This window comes from Ranitomeya variabilis, chromosome 4 (genome assembly GCF_051348905.1).
Source record: "Ranitomeya variabilis isolate aRanVar5 chromosome 4, aRanVar5.hap1, whole genome shotgun sequence".
Taxonomy (NCBI): domain Eukaryota; kingdom Metazoa; phylum Chordata; class Amphibia; order Anura; family Dendrobatidae; genus Ranitomeya; species Ranitomeya variabilis.
In genome coordinates, this window is record NC_135235.1 from 671,152,646 (window position 1) to 671,172,657 (window position 20,012).

At 45.6% G+C, this 20,012-nt stretch overlaps 1 protein-coding gene across 1 annotated transcript in view; it reads left to right on the forward strand.

The window, feature by feature from the left end:
- The window catches only part of LOC143766281 (uncharacterized), a 74,743-nt gene that overhangs the window by 23,693 nt on the left and 31,038 nt on the right, over window positions 1–20,012 (forward strand). Inside the window, exons 2-3 of the mRNA XM_077253831.1 lie at window positions 10,277–10,418; window positions 10,776–10,891. The gene's annotated coding sequence lies outside the window, so the exon portion shown is untranslated. The remainder of the gene's footprint in view (window positions 1–10,276; window positions 10,419–10,775; window positions 10,892–20,012) is intronic.

The window sequence follows — 20,012 nt, forward strand, 5'->3', positions numbered from 1 at the left end:
ATGCAAAATGTGCTCTGAATTGTGAGAGCACATCCTGTGTGACATGCCCGTACGACTGTCCCGTACGACTTCTACATCGCAAATACGTCATGAAATTATCTCCAGTCTACGACGCTGGAGCGATAATGGAGCAACACTGGAGCATCACGGATCGTGCCGTCGTAGCGACCAAAGTGCCACTGTGAGACGGTACCTTAACCCCTTAGTGACAGAGCCAATTTGGTACTTAATGACCGAGCCAATTTTTACAATTCTGACCAGTGTCACTTTATGAGGTTATAACTCTGGAACGCTTTATCGGATCCCGCTGATTCTCAGATTGTTTTTTCGTGACATGTTGTACTTCAAGTTAGTGGTAACATTTCTTCGATATTACTTGCGATTATTTATGAAAAAAATGGAAATATGGCGAAAATTTTTAAAATTTTGCAATTTTCAAACTTTGTATTTTTATGCCCTTAAATCAGAGAGATATGTCACAAAAAATAGTTAATAAATAACATTTCTCACATGTCTACTTTACATCAGCACAATTTTGGAAACAATTTTTTTTTTGTTATGGAGTTATAAGGGTTAAAAGTTGACCAGCAATTTCTCATTTTTACAACACCATGTTTTTTTTAGGGACCACATCACCTTTGAAGTGATTTTGAGGGGTCTATATGATAGAAAATAACCAAGTGTGACACCATTCTAAAAACAGCACCCCTCAAGCTGCTCAAAACCACATTCAAGAAGTTTATTAACCCTTTACGTACTTCACAGGAACTAAAACAATGTGGAAGAAAAAAATTAACATTTAACTTTTTTTTGCAAACATTTTACTTCAGAACCATTTTTTTTAATTTTCACAAGTGTAAAAACAGAAATTTAACCACAAATTTTGTTGTGCAATTTTTCCTGAGTACGCCGATACCCCATATGTGGAGGTAAACCACTGTTTGGGCGCACCGCAGAGCTTGGAAGTGAAGGAGCACCGTTTGACTGTTTCAATGCAGAATTGGCTGGAATTGAGATCGGACGCCATGTTGCGTTTGGAGAGCCCCTAATGTGCCTAAACAGTGGAAACCCCCCACAAGTGACACCATTTTGGAAACTAGACCCCCCAAGGAACTTATCTAGATGTGTGGTGAGCACTTTGAACCCCCAAGTGCTTCACAGAAGTTTATAACGTAGAGCCGTGAAAATAAAAAATCGCATTTGTTTTCACAAAAATGATTTTTTCGCCCACAAATTCTTATTTTCACAAGGGTAACAGGAGAAATTAGACCACAAAAGTTGTTGTGCAATTTCTCCTGAGTACGTCGATACCCCATATGTGGAGGTAAACCACTGTTTGGGCGCACCGCAGAGCTTGGAAGTGAAGGAGCACCGTTTGACTTTTTCAATGCAGAATTGGCTGGAATTGAGATCAGATGCCATGTCGCGTTTGGAGAGTCCCTGATGTGCCTAAACAGTAGAGACCCCCCACATATGACACCATTTTGGAAACTAGACCCCTTAAGGAACTTATCTAGATGTGTGGTGAGCACTTTAAACCCCCAGGTGCTTCACAGAAGTTTATAACGTAGAGCCGTGAAAATAAAAAAATCGCATTTTTTCTACAAAAATGATCTTTTTGCCTCCAAATTTTTATTTTACCAAGGGTAACAGGAGAAAATGGACCCCAGAAGCTGTTGTACAATTTGTCTTGAGTACGCCGACACCCCATATGTGGGGGTAAACCACTGTTTGGGCGCATGGCTGAGCTCGGAAGCAAAGGAGCGCCATTTGACTTTTCAATGCAAAATTGACTGGAATTGAGATCGGACGCCATGTCGCGTTTGGAGAGCCCCTGATGTGCCTAAACAGTAGAAACCCCCCAAAAGTGACCCCATTTTGGAAACTAGACCCCCCATGGAACTTATCTAGATGTGTAGTGAGAACTTTGAATGCCCAAGTGCATCACAGAAGTTTATAATGCAGAGTCGTGAAAATAAAAAATATATATTTTTTAACAATAAAGATTTTTTAGCCCCCAAGTTTTTATTTTCACAAGGGTAACAAGAGAAATTGGACCCCAAAAGTTGTTGTCCAATTTGTCCTGAGTATGCTGGTACCCCATATGTGGGGGTAAACCACTGTTTGGGCGCACGGCAGAGCTCGGAAGGGAAGGAGCGCCATTTTGGAATGCAGACTTTGATAGAATTGTCTGCGGGCGTTATGTTGCGTTTGCAGACCCCTAATGTACCTAAACAGTAGAAACCCCCAACAAGTGACCCCATTTTGGAAAATAGACCCCCCAAGGAACTTATCTAGATATGTGGTGAGAACTTTGAATGCCCAAGTGCTTCACAGAAGTTTATAATGCAGAGTAGTGAAAATAAAAAATATTTTTTTTCCCACAAAAAAGATTTTTTTAGCCCCCAAATTTTTATTTTCACAAGGGTAACAAGAGAAATTGGACCCCAAAAGTTGTTGTCCAATTTGTCCTGAGTATGCTGGTACCCCATATGTGGGGGTAAACCACTGTTTGGGCGCACGGCAGAGCTCGGAAGGGAAGGAGCGCCATTTTGGAATGCAGACTTTGATAGAATTGTCTGCGGGCGTTATGTTGCGTTTGCAGACCCCTAATGTACCTAAACAGTAGAAACCCCCACAAGTGACCAAATTTTGGAAACTAGACCCCCTAAGGAACTTATCTAGATATGTGGTGAGAACTTTGAAAGCTCAAGTGCTTCACAGAAGTTTATAATGCAGAGTAGTGAAAATAAAAAAATATTTTTTTTTCCAACAAAAAAGATTTTTAGCCCCCAAGTTTTTATTTTCACAAGGGTAACAGGAGAAATTGGACCCCAAAAGTTGTTGTCCAATTTATCCCGAGTACGCTGATGCCCCATATGTGGGGGTAAACCACTGTTTGGGCGCACGGCAGAGCTCAGAAGGGAGGGAGTACCATTTGACTTTTTTAGCGCAAAATTGGCTGTCGTGTTTGGAGACCCCCTGATGTACCTAAACAGTGGAAACCCCCCAATTCTAACTCCAACCCTAACCCCAACACACCCCTAACCCTAATCTCAACCCGATCCATAATCCTAATCACAACCCTAACGATAATCACAACCCTAACCCCAAAACAGCCCTAATCTCAACCCTAACCATAACCCTAATCAAAACCCTAAATCCAACACACCCCTAACCCTAATCCCAACCCTAATCCAAACCCTAACCCTAATCCCAACTCTAACCCTAACTTTAGCCCCAACCCTAACCATAACTTTAGCCCCCGTCGTCACAAAAAAAGTTCAATGTAACCTTTTTTTTGTACGTCGCGTCCGCCATTTCCGCGCATGCGTGGCCGTAACTCTGCCCCCTCCTCCCCAGGACATAGACTGGGCAGCGGATGCGTTGAAAAACTGCATCCGCTGCCCACGTTGTGCACAATTTTCACAACGTGCGTCGGTACATCGGGCCGACGCATTGCGACCGCCCCGTACCGACGCAAGTGTGAAAGAAGCCTAAGGCTACTTTCACACTAGCGTCGTACTCGGCCCATCGCAGTGTGTCGGGCCGACGTACCGACGCTAGCGTTGTAAGCGCCGCACAACGGGTGCAGCGGATGCTGTTTTTTCAACGCATCCGCTGCCCCATTGTGAGGTGCGGGGAGGCGGGGGCGGAGTTCCGGCCACGCATGCGCGGTCGGAAATGGCGGACACGTCGCACAAAAAAGTTACATGTAGTTTTTTTTGTGTCGACGGTCCGCCAAAGCACGACGCATCCGTCGCACGACGGATGCGACATGTGGCAATCCGTCGCAATGCGTCGCTAATGCAAGCCAATGGAGAAAAAACGCATCCTGCAAGCACTTTTGCAGGATGCGTTTTTTCTCCAACGACGCATTGCGACGGAAGCCAAAAAACGCTAGTGTGAAAGTAGCCTAACCCTAACCCTAGCCCTAACCCTAACCCTAAATTTAGCCCCAACCCTAACCCTAACTCTAACCCTAACTCTAACCCTAACTCTAACCCTAACCCTAACCCTAACCCTAACCCTAACTCTAACCCTAACCCTAACTCTAACCCTAACTCTAACCCTAACCCTAACCCTAACTCTAACCCTAACCCTAACTCTAACCCTAACTCTAACCCTAACTCTAACCCTAACCCTAATTTTAGCCCCAACTTGTCTTCTCCTGCCGGCCGGCAGATGGCAGCAGATGGCGGGCGCACTGCGCATGCGCCCGCCATGATGAAAAAGCCGGCTGGCAGGAGAAGACAGAAGAGGACCCAGGGACCCCGGGTGAGTATGATAGGGTCCCCGAATCCCCCTATTTCTCTGTCCTCTGATGTGCGATCACATCAGAGGACAGAGAAATAACTGATCGCTTTTTTTTATTTTTTATTTTTTTTGCGGTCGCCGGTAAACTGTTAATTACCGGCGATCGCAAAGCAGGGGTCGGTGCAAACCGACCCCGATCATGTTCTTTGGGGTCTCGGCTACCCCCGGCAGCCGAGACCCCAAAGATCTTCCGGGTGCCGGGCGGCGGGCGCACTGCGCGTGCGCCCACCATTTTTTCCCAGAAAAAAGATGGCGGCGCCCATGGGGAGACACGAGGAGCACCGGGGGAGGTAGGTGAGTATTGGGGGGCTATTGGGGGCCATCGGGGACCACATTTCTCTGTCCTCCGATGTGCGATCACATTGGAGGACAGAGAAATTAAACGGCAAATCGCGTTTTTTTTTTTTTTGTTGCGACCGCCGGTAAACGGTTAATTACCGGCGATCGCAACTCGGGGGTCGGTAAAAACCCCCCGAATCATGTTCTCTGGGGTCTCGGCTACCCTCGGCAACCGAGACCCCAGAGAAAATCCGACTCTGGGGGGCGCTATTCACTTTTTCCACAGCGCCGTTAATTAACGGCGCTGTGGATTAAGTACCCTTAGCGGCCGCCGTTAAAAGGCGTATCGGCGGTCGTTAAGGGGTTAATATGTCCATGTTATCCTTTATTCTTTACATTTACATGCATACCTGCCTTTAAATCGTCAGATAGGTTCATTTTTGTGCAGGTCTTTATTTTTGGGTGCAGGGACATATACGTCAGAGTGAGCTCCACACTCTGATGGTACAGGTTTACAGATTTGGGTTTATTTGCACATTTATCATGTTTTTCTCATAAATTATCTGGGGGAGTGCCTAAATATTATGGTCCATATGTACTATACCAGTGATGGGCAACCTTTTGAGCTTGGTGTGTCAAAATTCGCCAAAAAACCGAGCATAACTTGGGTGGTGTGTCACCTTGATAAAAAACCATAATTTTGCGACATGTATAGTTTAAATAACAAATATGTATAATTAGAATTAACTTACCTGCTTAGTGACTTCTTTGTTCATCTGTCAGTTGGTTTCTTTTGTTGGTCTTGCTATTATTTAACTTGTGTGGGGTGCCGTGAACTAAGATAAGTGAGGGGGAGGGGGAATTCTTCCAGTGATGGCGAACCTGTGGCACTCCAGCTGTTGCAAAACTACAATTCCCATCATGTCTTCACAGCCAAAGCCTTTGCTTTGAATGGCCAGCCATGATGGGAATTGTAGTTTTGCAACAGCTGGACTGCCACAGGTTCGCCATCACTGACAGCCTCCCTCTCACTTATCTCAGTAATGGCCAATGACACCCCACAGTTCACTGGATGATGGTTGCTGTAGTAGTCACAGGGCCTCCAGACAGCAATCACAGGGCCTCCAGACAGCAATCACAGGGCTTCCAGACAGCAATCACAGGGCCTCCAGACAGCAATCACAGGGCCTCCAGACAGCAATCACAGGGCCTCCAGACAGCAATCACAGGGCCTCCAGACAGCAATCACAGGGCCTCCAGACAGCAATCACAGGGCCTCCAGACAGCAATCACAGGGCCTCCAGACAGCAATCACAGGGCCTCCAGACAGCAATCACAGGGCCTCCAGACAGCGATCACAGGGCCTCCAGACAGCGATCACAGGGCCTCCAGACAGCGATCACAGGGCCTCCAGACAGCGATCACAGGGCCTCCAGACAGCGATCACAGGGCCTCCAGACAGCGATCACAGGGCCTCCAGACAGCGATCTCCTCAGGCCTCAGAAGTGCAGCCTGGGACTTCTGGCCGGCGCAGCAGGGAGCAGCGCAATGCCGCCCAAACAACACAGATCCGACGCAGAGGCCTGGGACTTCCGGGAGCTGCACCTGGCCTACCGGAAGTCCCAGGCCTAGACGCTCTGCACCGGAGCTCTGTTGTTTGGACCCACAGACCTCCTGCATGGCATCCGATCCGATAAAAAATCGGATCGGATGCCATTAGTGTTGAGCATTCCGATACCGCAAGTATCGGGTATCGGCCGATACTTGCGGGTATCGGAATTCCGATACCGAAATCCGATACTTTTGTGGTATCGGGTATCAGTATCAAAACAACATTAATGTGTAAAATAAAGAATTAAAATAAAAAATATTGCTATACTCACCTCTCCGACGCAGCCTGGACCTCACCGAGGGAACCGGCAGCGTTGTTTGCTTAAAAATCGCGCTTTTCCTTCCTTACGTGAAGTCCCGGCTTGTGATTGGTCGCGTGCCGCCCATGTGGCCGCGACGCGACCAATCACAGCAAGCCGTGACGTAATTTTAGGTCCTTCAGGATTTTAAAATCACGTTCTGGCTTGTGATTGGTCGCGTCGCGGTCACATGGGCGACGCGACCAATCACAAGCCGGGACGTCACGGGAGGCAGGACAAGCGCGCATCTTGTAGTTCTGGGGACGTTGGAGGCACCAGCAGCTTCAAAAACTTGTCTGCTGCTATGACAAGGCATTTTTGCAGCTGCTCTTTTAACCTTACGCAATTGCCTGTTGGAAAGAGTCCTCAATTTTTCCTTATCAGCACGCACACGTGTGTGCTGGGAATCAGCTACATACTTCTTGATTGTGCGATGATCACGATGAAGTGTCTTGGCAATGTTGATTGTAGTCATGCCTTGACCTAAATACTCCACAATTTGTTGGTTCTCAGCAGCCGACACATCCTTTTTCTTTCCCATTTTGACAAAAAATGTAGGCTGCTTAATAATGTGGAACAGCCTTTTAAGTAGTCTTGCCTTTATTTGGACACACCTGCCAAACTAATTTGCACAGGTATCTGCAATTGCTTTCAGTGATATAAAGAGCCCTGACACACATCACCATCAATGAGTTTAAATGACAAACAAATTCTAACCTTATCACTCCTAAACTCTGTGCATAATAATTTGGAACACAGTGTAGTGCCATCTAGACGCATCGCCAAAGTACAGGTAACACGTGCACTTTCATAAGCAGTGGAGGGAATGTACACTGAGGAGGCACCTCGTTGTTCAATTGTTGTTTGAGATGCTTGGCCCATAAACACTGCCTTTTCATCCATGGCAATCATGTTGGAAAGATTGTATGTAGAGAAGTCAGCGTCATCAACAAAGGTCTTGAATGCAAATGCGCGTTTAATAATTTCAGCATCTTCCAGCCTAAAGAGTGTTGTGGATCTTCTCAAAGACAGTTCACTTCGTTGAAGGAAGGAAGTTATCCAGCCAGTGTTGTGATGCCTTGAATTCTTCAGGGGCAATTTCAAACTGTGGTGCCATTGCAAGGGCAAATTCTTGAATCTGAGCCCTAGTCACAACCAATGTCTTTGCTCTCCTGTCAGCAACCCACTCACAGATCAGGTGTTCCAGCTCGGAATATAATGGTTGCCAACCAGATCCAACCTTGCGCTTTTTGGCATTTCCGCTGTCCACTTGTTGACTGAGGTTACCGTAATCTGCTCGTCATTTTTGGACAAATTGGACACTCAACATTTTCTCTTTGCAGAATTCAGTAAGATTTGTTTCCCAAGATTCTTCCACGATTCCTTTTTTGTACTCGACGGAATAGCTCTTTCTTTTAGCGCTCATGTCTAGGGGTAGAAATATACCGTATCACCATTGTTTACGGTATTTCTTTTACAGTACGGTACTTTACGGTAGACCGTTCAGCAGAAAAGCAGACAACAAATCAAAGTAACACACTACGGTACGGTACTGTAATTGCCTGACTCCCACACAGGGCCACAAAACATAAGGGCTCTAAAATGTCTCCCACACACTTTCTGGACACTGTACCGCTACCGTAACAATCACCCACAGCAGTTCCTTTACCGTAGCAGCCCCATCATCATTTTGCAGCCCCATCATCATTTTGCAGCCCCAAATATTCCCCCACATGCCCCATGCACAGAGCAAGGTATGCCTTATTTTTGGGGGGGTGCCTTATATTAGCAGGCACGGTGCTCCCCCTAGCATGCCTTACTTTCGGGGGTGCTCTTTTTTCGGGGAAACAGGGTATGTAGCTGAATTACTGCATTGCTATGAGCGCCGACCACAGAGTGGCGCTCACAGCAATCCGGGATCAACAACCATAGAGGTCTTCAAGAGACCTCTGGTTGTCATGCCGGCTCATCGCCTGCCCCCGACCTCTGGGGTCTATGAGATTCGCCATTTCTGGGACAGCTGAGAGCTGATGTTTTTAGCCTTGGGGGTGCGAATATCCATGGCCCCTTCCCAGGCTATTAATATCAGCACACAGCTGTCTGCCTAGCCTTTGCTGGTTTGATTTTATAAGGGGGCCCCCATGTCAATTTTTTTATGGGGTCTCCCTGTAAACTAGCCGGTAAAGGCTAAGCAAACATCTGTGAGATGATAATAATAGCCTGGGAATGTTTATGGCTATTGGCTCTTTCCCAGAATATTAACATCAGCCCTCAGCTGTTGGCTTTCCCTCTGCTGGTTATTAAAATTATGCGGGAGCCCAAGCAATTTTATGAAAAATAAACATATTGCATTTTACGCAGATTTCTGACAGATGCTTTTTTGTTACAGCATATGTACGTTAGTTATGTTAATGCTCCTACATAGCCTTGTGTGTGTCTTCATTTATGTTAATGATGGTATCTGTCTGAAGAGGTTGAACAAGGCAATTACATCACAATTCTTTTTTTCAATAATCTATCTTTATTTAGCTCTATGATTTACAAAAACGCATGAAAATCCGCATAAAAACCAAGCGCATTTTCAACTACATTTTCTGCTAAGAGAGGGAGAAACCTCGCAGAATTTTACACAAGCAAAACCACAATGTGCGTACATCTATTATATAATTGTCTAAGGGGTACTTCCGTCTGTCTGTCTGTCCTTCTGTCTGTCACGAATATTCATTGCGACGGCCACAGTCCGATTAGTCCCTGCCTACTCCCCGCAGTCACCGCTCACACAGGGTTAATGCCAGCGGTAACGGACCGCATTATGCCACGGGTAACTCACTCCGTTACCGCCGCTATTAACCCTGTGTCATCAAGTTTTTACCATTGATGCTGCCTATGCAGCGTCAATAGTAAAAACATCTAAGGTTAAAAATAATTTAAAAAATGAAAAATCATGATATACTCACCTTCCGCCGCCTTTCCCGCTCCTCGCGACGCTCCGGTGACCCCTCCATGCAAGCGGCACATTCCGGTGGCAAGGATGGTATGCGAGAAGGACCTTCCATGACGTCACGGTCATCACGTCCTGCACAAGAAGGACCTGCCATGACGTCACGGTCATGTGACCGCGACGTCCTCACACCCTGGGACCGGAAGCTGCCGCCTGCACCGAACACAGGCGACAGAACTACAAGGGTACCCTCGGAAGGTGAGTATATGTTTATTTTTTTATTTTTTAACCTGTGACATACGTGGCTGGGCAATATACTATGTAGCTGGGCAATATACTACTTGACTGGCCAATATACTACGTGGCTGTGCAATATACTACGTGGCTCTGTGCTGTATACTACGTCGCTGTGCAATATACTACGTGGCTCTGCTGTATACTACGTCGCTGTGCAATATACTACGTGGCTCTGTGCTGTATACTACTTCACTGGGCAAATACTACGTAACTGGGCAATATACTATGTGGCTGGGCAATATACTACGTCACTGGGCAATATACTACGTGGCTCTGTGCTGTATACTACCTCACTGGGCAATATACTACGTGGCTGGGCAATATACTACGTGGGCTGTGCAATATACTACATGGACATGTATATTCTAGAATACCCGATGCGTTAGAATCGCGCCACCATCTAGTAGCCTTATAGTTATTAAAGGGGGACCTCTCCCTGCATCTCTATTGATGTCCGATATTAACTATTAATGCTGAACTCGACTATTAATAATTGATATCCACCTTCACTGTTATCTCTTTGATTTCACAGACTCTTGTGAAACTACCACCAAACAAAGCAATCCAATCAAATCCACCCATGGCTCAATGGTTCAAAACATCAGTAGCAGGGTCCTGACAAAGAATAAATGTTTTAACACCATAGGTTCTAGCACTCCCCCAGCTTGCAAAAGGTATTCGTTTGCTTTACTACTCTTTTTAATGTGTTTTTTTTGTATTTAGATTTTAACATGTATGAGCAATGGTTTTAAGTTCTATACTCAATTATACTTCATGATAGTTTTGTATGTTTTATAATGTACATATGTGTTTGAATATGTGTTTAAGTCGGATTCCCCGCCCACTGGGTGTGGTGTTTTTTTGAAAGAAGGCGTCTCCATGTGCCTTCTTTTGCTATAAATACAAGACCCTGTATGTGTATGTGTAATAGACTGTCCTGAGGAAGTTGTGTGATCACCACGAAACGCGTAGAAATAAAGTCTATTTTCTATTACATCTACTTGGACTTCTCTGGTACATTATCCTGACAGGCGAGCAGCGCAGTCTGATGCCCCATTCTCTTCACCTAGCAAAGGATCATCACACCGGGGCTTGCAGCAGCCGCCAATGCTAAGTGCACTGGTTGTGTCTTACACAACCATAATAGGTGAGTGAATTCATACTATCTCTCATGAATATTCCCTTTTTTCTCGGATAAGACCCTATTTGCGCTCTATATTCCTTCTAGCTACCTTGTACTATATATACACATATAATAGTGATAATACAACACTAATGCAGTAATATCACAATATTACACATTCAAAGCCCAAATTACACAAACATGCATGTAATGTCAGTCAACCCACCTGCCTATCACTCGGTACCCCTAAGACCTATTAAGTAAGAGGTTACAGATACTCAGCCTATGTGCAAATCTTGGAGTCCCAGGAGAGAACCAAAGCACATGTCTCTTGAAATTTATTTCCAGCCAAAAAGAGGTGTGTCCATCCTAGGTGTTTGGTATGATGTCCCCAGTCTATTGTCCACTGGCTTAGGTATATCCTCCCTATCCTGATTAAACCTGTTCTATTAGCACATGGCTGGTCCTTTGTCTTAAACCAATTGAGGCAGCATGCTGGAGGAGGGGGCTTCTGATACATGTGGGGTACTATAAATATTATATATATATTATACACACATGCATTTGCAAACATGAGCTAACATGCAATATAGATATACAGCTCTGGCAAAAATTAAGAGACCACTGCAAAATTTTCAGTTTGACTGATTTTTCTCTTTACAGGTATATTTTTGAGTAAAATGTAAATTGCTCTTTTATTCTATAACCTACAGACATGTCTCTGAAGTTCCAAACAATAAATTTTGTATTTGAAAATTGTCGCAAAAAGACGGGGTGATGCCGCGCTCAGGGGTTGAGTGCTGTCTAATGATAGACGGCAGATAGCCGGTATTCAGGTCCTAATTACTACCCGGGATGTAACTGTAGATGTAAACCTAACACAAGGCGTAGATAGATGCTAGGAAGAATGTCTAAAACATATAAATATATGTGTACATATGCATAATAGGGAATGACCTTTCTGGCCCCAACGCCGCTCCGTACCTCTTGTGACGTCACAGTACAGGCACTTGCGAGCCGGCGCCAGCAGCCATCTTTCTCCTCGCGGTTACCAGGGACGCCTTCGGCCGGGGCTCCTAGGTATCGCGCCAGCTGCTACACCTCCTCCTGCTCCCCTTTTTTCCCCCGCCGACGCCGCAACAGCAAGCAGCGGTGGCCGGGTCGGGCAACTCTTTGGGTCCTGCAGTGGGACTACAAGCGCATCTACACATAGGGTAAGCACCTTCCTGCAACACAGTGTTTATGCATATGTACACATATATTTATATGTTCTAGACATTCTTCCTAGCATCTATCTACGCCTTGTGTTAGGTTTATATCTACAGTTACATCCCGGGTAGTAATTAGGACCTGAATACCGGCTATCTGCCGTCTATCATTAGACAGCACTCAACCCCTGAGCGCGGCTTCACCCCGTCTTTTTGCGACAATTTTCAAATTTTTTTCCCAGGATAGGCACAGATCCTGTTTAGTGATCCCAGCAGCTAGGGGTGTCCAACCTACCACCCATTCTCCCTGTCACCAGCCTTTTCGTCCTCAAGTGTGGTGAGCGCCAGTGTGTTTGTCTTTTTCCTTTATTCAGTTGTAAATTTTGTATTTATTTTCTGAAAATGAGAAATGGTCAAAATAACAAAAAAATGCAGTGCTTGCAGACCTCAAATAATGCAAAAAAGTTCATAATCATTTAGAAACAACAATACTAATGTTTTAACTCAGGAAGAGTTCAGAAATTAATATTTTTTGGAATAACCATGATTTTCCTATCGCCACGACAGCACCCCTACGAGAGAGGGGATCCGCCCACCATCCGGACAGGAACCTACAGGATTTAAAGGGGCGGTCCCCCTCACCACTCCAGTTTGGGTTCCTGTCCGGACGGCGGGAGCCTACAGGAATGAACCTTACCCGGGTCCGCCATGCCTCTGCGGTATCCGTTTGCGAATGGCAGAATCGGGGGCCCGGAAGCAGCGTCGGGGGTGTCCTGCATGCAGACCCCCCCTCGTCTGGCAATACGGAGTTCCAGGAGTCGGGCAGTGCCGTCCTGGTCCGCAGTGCAGGTGCGGGGTTCAGCGTTCTCACCGGCGCCGGTGAACCCGGAAGTAGTTCTTACACTTCCGGGGTAAGCCGGAGGAGGAGCGCTGCAGCGTTTTGAAAAGAGCGGCGGCTGTAGAGGAAAGCGTGCAGCAATGTCCTCAGTAGGGGACGCCGAGCACCCTCAAGGAGAGGGACCGGAGCAGTGCAGCAAGAGCAGTAGCCGCTCAAGAAGCAGCAGCAGCGTGGTACGGGGGCAACAGCGTGTGAGCGCCCCAGCGTCACAAGTGGATCGTTCTCCTCCAAAACCGGTATTCACAGATTCAGCCTCATGGTGAGTGTTATCAATGCTCCTGGTGCTGATATGGTCTGTTATTTTGTGCTTTGTTTTAGGGGAAAAAGTCATCTAAATCTAAGCACAAGCAATGTGCGTTGTGTATGACCCCATTGCCTGACAGTTATACTAAAAGGCTTTGCCAGGCGTGCATCTGTCAGGCCTTAGAAGAGGAAGCTCCCCTTCGATCTTCAGACCTTAGAGAGGTCATCAGGGAAGAAATAAACTATTCCCTTAGAACCAGCCGCCATGGGAGGTCAAACAGGGACATATCTCCAGGATCTAGTCCGTCCCTGCAAGAAGGTGAAGGTTCCCGCTCCTTATCACCATCCTCCTCAGAAGAAGAAGGAAGGCCATGTTTTTCGGTTAATAACATGGATATGTTAGTCAAAGGAGTCCGAGCAACCATGGGGGTTGCTGAGAACAGGGAACCAAAATCTGCACAAGACTTAATGTTTGCGGGCTTGTGCCAGAAGAGTCGTAAGTCATTCCCGGTAGTGGATACAGTTAAGACCCTTATAAAGCGGGAATGGGATAAACAGGACAAAGGTTTCCTACCGTCATCAGCAAAAAGAAGGTATCCCTTTGACGATAGTGATCTGACAGTATGGATGAAGGTCCCAAAAGTGGACGCAGCGGTGGCCTCTTCATCTAAGGCCGGAGCCCTACCACTTGAGGATGTAGGCCTTCTGAAAGATCCATCAGATAGAAAAGCAGACATGTTTTTGAAGAAGGTGTGGGAGTCGTCTGCTGGTGCCTTCAAACCGGCAATCTCCAGTACTTGTACGGCTAGGTCTGTCATGGTTTGGGTAACCCAGCTGGAGGAACAGCTGAAATCCAAAGTGCCCAGAGACAAAATGCTAAACTCCCTATCGCAAATACGGGAAGGGGTGGCGTATTTAGCGGATGCATCTGTGGATTCTTTAAAATTAGCAGCCAGATCAGCAGGTCTTTCAAACGCTGCTCGACGAGCCCTATGGCTTAAGACCTGGAAGGGAGATGCCCAGGCGAGAGCAAAACTGTGTACAATTCCGTGTAGGGGTGAGTACCTGTTTGGCCCGGTATTGGATGACATTCTAGCTAAAGCTGAAGATAGAAAAAAGGGCTTTCCTAAAGTGTTTAATCCTACCTTTAGGAATACCTTCAGGAGACGCTTCCAATACCGAAGACCTTATCAGAACCGAGACTGGGAATCAACAGACCCAAAGAAGAAAGGTTCGGACTTTAATGCCTCATCATCTTCATCAAGAAGAAGAAGAAATTACCGTTAATAGTGACCTCCCAGTAGGGGGCAGGTTAAAACACTACTATGCTCAGTGGGCCAAAATATCATCGAGTAATTGGGTTTTGGGCATAATTAAATCGGGGTTAAAATTAGAATTTCGGGAAAAACCTTCAAATTTCTATATCTTGACTACCCCTGATTCCTTAGACCAACAAAAGGCCCTTGAAAAAGAGGTCCAGATGTTAAGACGGAAAAAAGTTATAGTAGAGGTTCCAAAACAACAACAGGGGAAGGGGTACTATTCCCCTTTATTTTTAATCCCCAAACCTGATGGATCCTTTCGAACCATCATAAATTTACGGAAATTAAACAAGCATCTACAATATCATGCTTTTAAGATGGAATCTATTAAAACGGCAACTAAACTTCTTTTTCCCAGATGTTATATGACAGTCCTGGATTTAAAGGATGCGTATTAGCTGCCCATTCATCAGGATCATCAACAATTCCTCAGAATGGCGGTGCGCTTAAATGACCAGGTCAGACACTTTCAGTTTACTGCAATGCCATTTGGTTTATCTATGGCACCGAGAGTGTTTACTAAGGTCATTTCGGAAGTAATGGCCTATGTCAGAGAACACGATACGTTAGTTATACCCTACTTGGATGACTTCCTGGTAGTGGGGAATTCGTTTTCTCAGTGTAGGAATCGCCTAAATCATGTAATATCTTCCTTACAGGACTTGGGTTGGTTAGTCAACTTGGAAAAGTCAAGATTGGAACCATCATCAACTCAGACCTTCCTAGGTATTCTGCTAAATTCGGAAGAGCAACTATGTTTCCTTCCGGAAGAAAAAAAGCAGAAGATTGTGCACAAAGTCAGTACTGTAACAAAAAGGCCAGATCTGACTTTGAGAGACGCTATGTCTCTTCTGGGATCCTTGACATCGTGCATACCGGCCGTCCAGTGGGCTCAGTTCCACACTCGAGTGTTGCAGGCCCAGGTCTTGGTTGCAGAGAGGAGTCTTCAAGGACAATTAAGCAAAAGACTCAGGCTATCCACTGCCACTCTAGACAGTCTGAGATGGTGGCTAGACATGAGACATTTAGGAAAAGGAGTAAGCTGGAATATAGTACCAGACAACACGGTCACAACCGATGCCAGTCCGATAGGATGGGGAGCTCACATAGGAGATGTTTGGGCTCAGGGACAATGGTCTCTTTTAGAGGCTCAAGAGTCCTCGAATTGGAAAGAGCTTACGGCAGTCAAAAAGGCCCTACTCAGGTTGCTACCATCTCTGCAGGATTCACATGTAAGAGTCCAGTCAGACAACACAACAGTAGTGGCGTATCTCAACCATCAAGGGGGTACAAGATCAAGTTCCCTGATGAACACCGCCACAGACATTCTCAACCTAGCCGAAGCTCATTTTCGCTCTCTGTCGGCCGTTCACATTCAGGGAGAGCTCAACACAGAAGCAGATTACCTCAGCCGTCATTCTCTAAGTCAAGGAGAATGGGTTCTAAGTCGACGGGTGTTCAAACAGATAGTAGATCTATGGGGGTTGCCCGTTATAGATTTATTTGCAACGAGAGAGAACAGACAGACCAGGAGGTTTGCTTCTCTTCGGGTGGCAGACAAACCCTGTGTAATAGACTCCCTTCAGATTCACTGGGGTTTCTCTCTGGCGTATGCATTTCCCCCAATGTGTCTGAACCCTATAGTCCTCAGAAAGATCAGGGAGGAGAGGGCGAGAGTGATCTTGATTGCCCCCTTCTGGCCCAGGAGGGCGTGGTTCTCGTTACTCAGGACAATGTCTGTGACCGATCCCTGGGTATTGCCAGTCAGTCTTTCACACTGCTTTTGGGTGACCCTATGCCACTCCTGGTACAAAAATTTAAGCAGTTCTTCTTTGATGGCTTGTGACTATCCATCTTTCTCTTGATTACATTCCAGAGGTTTTCAATAGGGTCCAGGTCTGGAGATTGGGCTGGCCATGACAGAGATTTGATGTGGTGATCCTTCATCCACACCTTGATTGACCTAGCTGTGTGGCATAGCGAATTGTCCTGCTGGAAAAACCAGTCCTCAGAGTTGGGGAACATTGCCTGAGCAGAAGGAATCAACTGTTTTTCCAGGATAACCTTGTAGTATGCGGCTTGATTTATACGTCCTTCGCAAAGATTAACCTGCCCAATTCCAGCCTTGCTGAAGCATCCCCAGATCATCACCGATCCTCCACCAAATTTCACAGTAGGTGCAAGACACTGTGGCTTGTATGCCTCTCCAGGTCTCAGTCTAACCATTAAATGACCAGGTGTTGATCTGTCTATATATGTAGATTTTGGAGCACTTCGCTTCTACAATCCCCCTGTTGTGAAGAACACAACAATGAATTTAATACCCTTAGGAAAACTAACGTCAAACTAAGGTACACTGTTTTTAGTTAACCAACGAAAAAAATCACGACAAAAAGTTCCCTTTTATCATTTAAATAATCAATAATAGTTTATTAATAAGACCAAGGTAAGATGACAAAACAGGAGGGCAAGGAGGGTTACACCCAATAGCACATGTCTACAAGTAAGGACGCTCACTGGACAAAGATTATATTAATAATAAGGGCATACAGGAATAGTATGGTACTACCATCATAAGGTCACATACAAATATACAGCAATATTGCACATTGCCCATAAGGCCATAATCAATACTAAAACTGACATATACACTCACCGGCCACTTTATTAGGTACACCTGTCCAACTTCTTGTTAACACTTAATTTCTAATCAGCCAATCACATGGCGGCAACTCAGTGCATTTAGGCATGTAGACATGGTCAAGACAATCTCCTGCAGTTCAAACCGAGCATCAGTATGGGGAAGAAAGGTGATTTGAGTGCCTTTGAACGTGGCATGGTTGTTGGTGCCAGAAGGGCTGGTCTGAGTATTTCAGAAACTGCTGATCTACTGGGATTTTCACGCACAACCATCTCTAGGGTTTACAGAGAATGGTCCGAAAAAGAAAAAAAATCCAGTGAGCGGCAGTTCTGTGGGCGGAAATGCCTTGTTGATGCCAGAGGTCAGAGGAGAATGGGCAGACTGGTTCGAGCTGATAGAAAGGCAACAGTGACTCAAATCGCCACCCGTTACAACCAAGGTAGGCCTAAGAGCATCTCTGAACGCACAGTGCGTCGAACTTTGAGGCAGATGGGCTACAGCAGCAGAAGACCACACCGGGTACCACTCCTTTCAGCTAAGAACAGGAAACTGAGGCTACAATTTGTACAAGCTCATCGAAATTGGACAGTAGAAGATTGGAAAAACGTTGCTTGGTCTGATGAGTCTCGATTTCTGCTGCGACATTCGGATGGTAGGGTCAGAATTTGGCGTAAACAACATGAAAGCATGGATCCATCCTGCCTTGTATGGAGCATCTTTGGGATGTGCAGCCGACAAATCTGCGGCAACTGTGTGATGCCATCATGTCAATATGGACCAAAATCTCTGAGAAATGCTTCCAGCACCTTGTTGAATCTATGCCACGAAGAATTGAGGCAGTTCTGAAGGCAAAAGGGGGTCCAACCCATTACTAGCATGGTGTACCTAATAAAGTGGCCGGTGAGTGTATGATCGATATTACAAACAGTAAAAGCCAATTGTGGTGGCTAACATAATTACCCGTATAATGTCAGAATGTGTCCACGAGCATCCACCCCGACGCGCGTTTCGGGGGTGCAGCCTTTCTCAGCCTTTGGGGCTGCATTGCTCAGGTTCCAGCAGTGGAGACTATGGGTAAGGACACTAACTGACCGCTTAAATTTTATGACATCATCTGTAGTGGCGATAAATGTGAACATTGGTTTCATGAGATATCGAATGGTCTGTCTGCTTCTTGGATTCAGAGCACTTTATAGTTGGAATAACTCTATGCACCTGGCACTTTAAATTTAGTATTGAGCTATTATACTTGATATCTTTACAGCAGCGGCACCATTAAATACGATAGTGACATCTATTAAGTATAGGTCTTATGTTTTTGTGTCCTCCCATCCATATAGTTTTGCTGTTCCTGGGCATTATACCTGTGAAGTCAATTCTTTCCACCTTGTCTATATGTGATCACCTTTGTTGGTTTTTGCTTTGATTTACTTGTATTTATTTAATAAATTATTTGGATTTTATTCAGGACTTTGTGTACTCTCTTTTTTGGTTCTTTTGTGTAGCATAGTTATGAGAGTGTTCTGCACTAAATCTAGCATCCCCATGATGTTTATGGAGGGGAATTGACGCCTTAGGAAATGTTTTCTGCTCTGGAGCTTGTGTTTCTGATGTTTCAGACTTGTATGGGTGCGTTGATCCAATTATCGAATATGCTAGCAACATACTGTGCTGAATTGGCGTGGGAAAAAAAAAATCGCAGGTCTGGATTGCCCCACAGTATGACATTTGGCTAAGTGCTATCTGATAAAACATCTGATAGCACTCGGTCGAGATATACAATGCCTACAAGTAGTATTCAACCCCCTGCAGATTTAGCAGGTTTAATAAGATGCAAATAAGTTAGAGCCTTCAAACTTCAAACAAGAGCAGGATTTATTAACAGATGCATAAATCTTACAAACCAAAAAGTTTTGTTGCTCAGTTAAATTTTTATAAATTTTAAACATAAAAGTGTGGGTCAATTATTATTCAACCCCTAGGTTTAATATTTTGTGGAATAACCTTTTTTTGCAATTACAGCTAATAATCGTCTTTTATAAGACCTGATCAGGCCGGCACAGGTCTCTGGAGTTATCTTGGCCCACTCCTCCATGCAGATCTTCTCCAAGTTATCTAGGTTCTTTGGGTGTCTCATGTGGACTTTAATCTTGAGCTCCTTCCACAAGTTTTCAATTGAGTTAAGGTCAGGAGACTGACTAGGCCACTGCAACACCTTGATTTTTTGCCTCTTGAACCAGGCCTTGGTTTTCTTGGCTGTGTGCTTTGGGTCGTTGTCTTGTTGGAAGATGAAATGATGACCCATCTTAAGATCCTTGATGGAGGAGCGGAGGTTCTTGGCCAAAATCTCCAGGTAGGCCGTGCTATCCATCTTCCCATGGATGCGGACCAGATGGCCAGGCCCCTTGGCTGAGAAACAGCCCCACAGCATGATGCTGCCACCACCATGCTTGACTGTAGGGATGGTATTCTTGGGGTCGTATGCAGTGCCATCCAGTCTCCAAACGTCACGTGTGTGGTTGGCACCAAAGATCTCGATCTTGGTCTCATCAGACCAGAGAACCTTGAACCAGTCAGTCTCAGAGTCCTCCAAGTGATCATGAGCAAGCTGTAGACGAGCCTTGACATGACGCTTTGAAAGTAAAGGTACCTTACGGGCTCGTCTGGAACGGAGACCATTGCGGTGGAGTACGTTACTTATGGTATTGACTGAAACCAATGTCCCCACTGCCATGAGATCTTCCCGGAGCTCCTTCATTGTTGTCCTTGGGTTAGCCTTGACTCTTCGGACAAGCCTGGCCTCGGCACGGGAGGAAACTTTCAAAGGCTGTCC